The sequence below is a fragment of the Rhagoletis pomonella genome, unplaced genomic scaffold (genome assembly GCF_013731165.1).
Source record: "Rhagoletis pomonella isolate Grant_MI unplaced genomic scaffold, Rhpom_1.0 Rhpom_scaffold_00004, whole genome shotgun sequence".
NCBI lineage: Eukaryota > Metazoa > Arthropoda > Insecta > Diptera > Tephritidae > Rhagoletis > Rhagoletis pomonella.
The window spans coordinates 39,093,041-39,099,793 of NW_023458558.1; positions in this window are offsets into that span (position 1 = coordinate 39,093,041).

Genomic DNA, 6,753 nt, shown 5'->3' on the forward strand with positions numbered 1-6,753 from the left:
TATTGAATTTTAGTATTTTTTCCCTCAGTCTATAGGAGCGCAAATTCACTTTCAGATTTGTGAATGGGGAGAAACTCCAAAGCCGAATACTGCAGTTCACCACTTTGAACGATCTTCCCACCGCAATCCACGTCAGACCGTGATCGTTGAATGCAAAAATCGGTGGAAGTAAAATTGTCTAATGTTCATGAAAGTTATAAAATCATCGGTACAGCCGAACACAGCGCTGTCCTCATTTGTTTTTTATATGACACACAGGACGTGGTTTTTGAAGGAAGCATTCACTAGAATAATTGCGCTGGTATTGCTCCGTGTCCTCAAAATTTTTGGACTAATCGCTTTTTATAATCAATTTTATGCTATTTTGTTTACTGTCAATATGTACATTAGGGTAGTCCTTAAATGTACGAAGCACATTTTAACATCAAGTTTCTTAAGCCTCACACTCTACGTCGATGCTATCTACTATAGTCGAAGATATCACATATAAATTTTTGGTACCGATGGAAGACCGTTAAAGCGTGACGCACGGGGGGCAAAATTCAGATTACCCTATGAATACGTCTTAACCAACTCCAATCGGGACCAAAATTTGTATGTGATATCTTCGATTTTAGTAGTATCGATTTTGGGTATTAAATGAAAAAATAAATAAATTTTAATATTTCAGTCTCCATAGAGGCATCTGGCCTTTGTTTGACCCCTGTGCGACACGCCTTAACCGTCTCCACTCAGGACCAAAATTTATGAGATATCTGTGACCGTGGTATTACCGATTGAAGGGGTGAGACTGAAAAAAATCAGTCGTTTGATTTTTTAAAAACCACCCTAATGTACATATTTGTGTAATTGTTTAGTCAGCCAAAATCTTTGTGTCTTTGTGTATACGTATGTATACTTTTTCGTAGGTTTTATAGTTCTTCTTCTTGAACATTCTTCCAGCTAAAGCTAAACATATTAAACAAAACTTATGCAAATGGACATATTTGCATACATATGGCGAACATTGTTACTGTAACTCGTAATCGACGTCTTTATGCTCCAAAACAAGAAATGGAAGTTTCACACCAAAAATGGGGAAACAAGAATTTAAAAATTATCTGTGTAGAAATTTCGATAAAGCCATAATCACATTAGTATACATTAATTTGTAATCTTTTAGTGACTAAATTAAAAAATTCCACACCAATTTCGTGTGTTTATAAAAAGCTTGAATGAAGATACGCCAAGCGTTCAATCGCAAGAAATAACTAGTAACGAACAAGTGAACGCTAGTTAATGTTTTTTTACAAACTAACAAAGCTAAAGAAAGGAGAAAATAATGAATTTTAAAAAAGCCTTCACACTACCTACCATTGTCTTTTTACTGCTTGAAATAGCGCCAAGTACAACAGCTGAGAAGCCGCAGTCCACATTAAGAACTTGCAATAAGCTAGAGAATCTTTGCTCAACCGATGCTGTCGTCTCAATGCCCGAGAATCCTTCGACACACCAAGGAAGAATGTTTATTATTCCAGGCATTCATTGGGCCTCGCGACTTGGAGGAGATAAGCAAAACAATGTGAAAGGTCGGGTTTCGATGAATTCTATGTTTGAATGGGCTGTTATAGCAGTTTCTATATACATGCTTTCAAATGTGATTGAATAAGGGGTGGTGTAATGAGTTAAATAAATTAGATGTTGTAAAGTTAGTGCAGATTTTCCAGCGCAAAGTATAAGTCTAAGCAAGGAACCTTACATAAACCAAAAAGTTGAAATAAAGTATTACTGTTGTTTAAGATACCAATTTAAAAAAATTCCTTTGGTGATATACAAATTTCAAGAATACTTCAATGTTGCAGTTCAAAAGGTGTTGAGACCCACCAAAAGACGTAGGCGTTAAACGAGACTTGGGCAATATGAAGCTTTACGTCCCTACGTAAGATGACAGGATTTATTCTGAAAACCTTGGATGAACCTTATACCTAATATATGATATGGAGTTTTCTTGTCTACAAAAATGTTATCTTTTCATTGCGCTGTTCTTTGTATTCGTGCGAAGAGGAGAAGCCTATATTTTTTGATAGAAAATAAAACGCCATTAATGTCATGAAATGCGCGCTTTTAAAAACACTTATGTCAAACTATTTGGTTATGCAAATATTAAAAACTAGTGACATGGGTTATAGATCACGAAAATTTCAAACAATTTCTTAATTGTCGCCCGTCGACTTTAGTGATGAACTTTTCAATACTTTGAATACAATGCTTTGAATTCAAATTGGAAGTGATTGAAATTCACTCGAAAGTGAATTGCAGAAACTGCTTTATTAATTTCCAAGACCTATGAAGATATTGGCGCGTTTGCATAAAACCTAAGCACATGCTTTTTCTTAAAATGCCAAATATTTTACTCGATTTGTTCAAATAAATTTAAGTGAAAGGTATGAAATTTAAAGAAAAAGCAATTACTTGGTTTTTATTGAGTTACGAAGTCACGCATTTTTAAATTGTGCAGAACTACATCTCGATCATAATGTAAATGTCGAGTTTAATTGGAAGAAAGTTTTAATTCCTCAGAACAATGCGGGTTTTGAGCCTAATGTTTTCAAATTAAGCCCAGAAATATTGCCTGTTAAATATTTGTATAATCTCAAAATTTTTGTGTATACTTTTGTTTGAAATTATACCATTTCTGTATATTTTTTCATTCTCTTGGTGGCAACACTATATAAGATAAGAAATCAAGTTGGTCTTCCAAAGTTTGGAATCCAAGCCCCCAAAATTCGGCAGCAAGCATTGATATGCTGCCCAACTCACGGTTCTAGGGTTAACCGAGATTAACTTCTTGTAAACTTTTTCACGGTATAAAACAATTTAAATAAATAAACAAAACATAAAGAAAAGAATGTCCAGCAAAGAAATATTTAAGTATTTTAAAACGAGACAAGTAATTTTTAAGCAAAAACCAAAACCGACTTCAGTTCTCTTATAAAAGTAAAAAGTTTAAAGTATATATATTTTTTTTTTGCTTAAAAATATATATAGATTTCATGATTCAATGATCGGATTAAAACCAGATTAGTATGAGCTCACCTCTGAAGCACTACCTTTCCGATGCAAAAAGAATTATCGAAATCGGTGGACGTGGTCCAAAGTTAGGCGGTAACATACACAAACAATAAAAAAATTAAAAAAAATTAAAAAAAAAAATACTCCGACGAACTGATAACCGTCTCCTTTTTAGAAGTCGGTTAAAAAGAGCGGATATGTTATAAGCGATGAGAAAGCTCAAATAGCCGCGTTTGCCCACCGTTGTGCTAGTAGGATTGAAATAGTCTCCAGCGAAAATTTATTCTGAGCCTTTACCGACCTATAATTCTCTCTGAAGCTTATTGATGTAAAATCACTCAAAAGTGAAAGACTTATTCAGTCACTTAAGATTATATATGATCTGGTTAATGGATATATTGATTGCCCTGTTTTACTTAACCAGAGTTGTTTCATTATTCAAATTACATTTTCAATTAGCTTTTTATATGCATCCAGTTAAGGCAAATTACTTTACTCTAGCACCTATATATTAGAGCCCTCACAGAGTTTAATAAAATCTCAAAAATTTTAAATATTGAGTTTTCATTGCCGAGATTGTTGTTTAAATCTAATATTGAGACATTGTATAATTAAGATAATTATATTATTCTAACCTTTTATGTAATCTAGTCTGTAAGATTGAAATAAAATAAACACTTCGTTGAATTACACTATTTTAGGTGCTAACACATATTACATAAGATAACTTTGATAAAATAACTAAGCTTTGTTTGTGCTGATCGAGTTTAAACTGTATAGTCTATATACAAAAAAAAAATGCCTAAAATTACTTCGTGAAAACAATCTCGTTTTTTGTCAGCCAAAGTGCGTAGGTAATATATGACCTTTTTTCCACGGTCGAGTATAAATTGCATAAGTACACTCTAAAAAAAAATTGTGTAAATTTCCTAGCTAAAAGGTAGGTTACTGGTTTCCTACCTTGTTATTCGCGAAATTACATTCTCGATTATTCAACAAATAGTTTGTTTAAATTTCGGACTTTTTGGAGTATAATATAGCTGCTGTGGTGTGAGTAAATTTACTACGAAAGTGTGTAAAAGCTACAAAATACACATCTGCTGTTTGATTTCTCCCGTAGAATTGTGTAAAGCCACTAACAAAAAGGATTTTTACACACGAAAATGTGTAAACGAGAAAAATACATATTCATCGTGTAAATTTACCAAAAAATTTAAAAAATAAACAAAAAAATAATCGATTTATTCTCGCATTTTTAAACAGATTTTTTAGAGTGTACTTTGATGGATGGCACAAGTTTCTTGGGCCCTATACTTATGTTTTTCCTCTGTGTGCATAAGAGAAACAACTAAACAGTTTGCAAAAGTATAATCGTCAATATTTATTTGTTTTGTTTATTTATACCCATATGACCTATTACATCGTTTATAAGAAAATCCAATAATCTGCATGGCTTATTGGCGCAAACGTCGTATTTTATTGGTAATATCGTCTGTCGGCATTTAGATATTTATTTAATATAATACGCATTTTTATTTGCTGGTTTAAAACAAAATCATTAACGATAATTATTAATCAATCAAATATGTATATGTAAACTTATTTAAAACGCAATACAAAAGTAAATATTTTCGAACGCCATTGAACGCGTCACACAAATGTGATGGAAAGAATACCGGTTCCCGTAAATAACTATGTACATTGTACATATATACATACATAAGTATGTATTTAGATACATATATCGCAAGTGTTCTGACAGGTCAATTTCATATACATATATACATATGAAAAATATTACTCTTTCCTTACTTAATTTAAGTCCGTAAATTTCTCGAATCTTTCAACCATTAATAATCGTGTTTGTGCGTAAGCACAGAAGTAGCTGCCCTGCAGAAAAAAATTATCAATTGATAAAAAATAACTAACTTGTAGTTAGTTTTTTTGCGGGATTTGACTTTTTGAATTAGGTATGACTAAACTAACCTAAAGTGTGTTATGAGGTCATGCAGATGTTGAATACACTTTCTTTCTACACTTCACAGGTGCTTCTTCGAATTCAGGACAATCCAAATAAAAATCGATATTTTATATTATTATTTTGATGTTTTGTCTGGCGGAATTCGAATATGAACCAAGTCAAGAACATTTAACTATATAAAGAAGTATCGTCGCTTGACGCGCAATACCTATTCTACGCCAAATGGAATACCACGTATAAGATTTTTAGAAAATTTCGCAAAAAGTGAAAAAAAATTATTTTCTTCAAAACGTTTGAATGGTTTGCTAACTAAACTTACGAAATATGCATAGCTCAGAGACAAGGTAACCAAAAAAAAATGTATTTTCCCCCTGGTAGTATTGCAGTTGGCAGATACGTGGTACTGCGCGCCAAGCGACGGTATGTAATGTTAAATAAAGTAAATAAATAAAGATGTAAAAAATTAAAACAAAAACTTGCAAGTTAGTTAACACCTAATGTAGAGTAAACCAGTTCTCAATTTTCTCCGGCCATCGCCCTTGAAAAGTATTTAGTTAGTTGCGGCCGAATGAAATAAGTAATAAAAAGATGCAACTAGTAAACAGCTGGGTAGTTTAGAGTTAGCTACAAACTTGCCCCATTTCCTGCAGGGTGCTTAAAACCGACTTTAATAGTTACATATACCATATGCCAATGCTCAATGAATGAAAGATTTGTTTACAAACTAGATTTTATCTACTACGTAGTAATGCTGGGTCACTCACCAATTAATGGATTTATACGCATACATAAAAATGTATGTATGTATGTTTATTAGACTGCATAACCAAAAAAAAGTTGCGGTTCTCCGCCGGGATTAAACACATTTATTATATTTGAAGACTTCCACCAAAATAATAGATTTACGTGATCTGGACCAATTCGAAAATACCTCCAAAAATGGAGTTTTTTACGAATAAGAATTGTTTCTTAACAGTTGTAGTTTAAAAATTTGCGTGGAAATATTAAAAAAAAAATAATCCACGGAATCATAATACAGTACACGCTAGCAAATTAAAACCACTTAGTTTTTAAGGTAATTCTAATTTCTGAAATATTCGAATTTCTGGACTATTTTTTCACTTCATTTTAGAAATTTTAATTCTAATTTCAGAGCGTTTAAGGTTTCGCAAAATCTAATTCTAATTTCTGGAAGATTCGAGTTTCTGAGATTTCTAATTTGTAAGCGTCTCCTGTAATGAGATTTTTGATGCTGTTTTTTATCTTTTTTCACAGACTGGTTTAAGAAAAACTTGAATAACTCAGCCAAACTATTCCGATTTACACTTATGAGGTATCATTGGAAATGTATCTTCTCAGCCTTTTAATTTCTTTGCAGACAAACTTTTTAAAAGCTTTTCAGAGATAGGTAAATAAACGAGCGTCATTCCAAGTTGAATTAGGATGTCTTGATATTTGCAAACAAAAAAATTTGGACGTGAATGAGTATCAAAAATCTAATATTTATGATTCCGTTGAAAAACTTTTTAAATACTTTTGTGCAATTTTTTAGCTTAAACGATTTCCTAAGGTAATTTGTTTTTTCAAAAAATACTTAAAAAACAATTTGTATTCATTAAAAACTACATTTTTGGAGATATTTTCAAATTGGTTAAACTCACGTAAATTATAATTTTTTTTCGAAATATTTTGGCGCAAGCCTTAGAATATAATAGATTCTA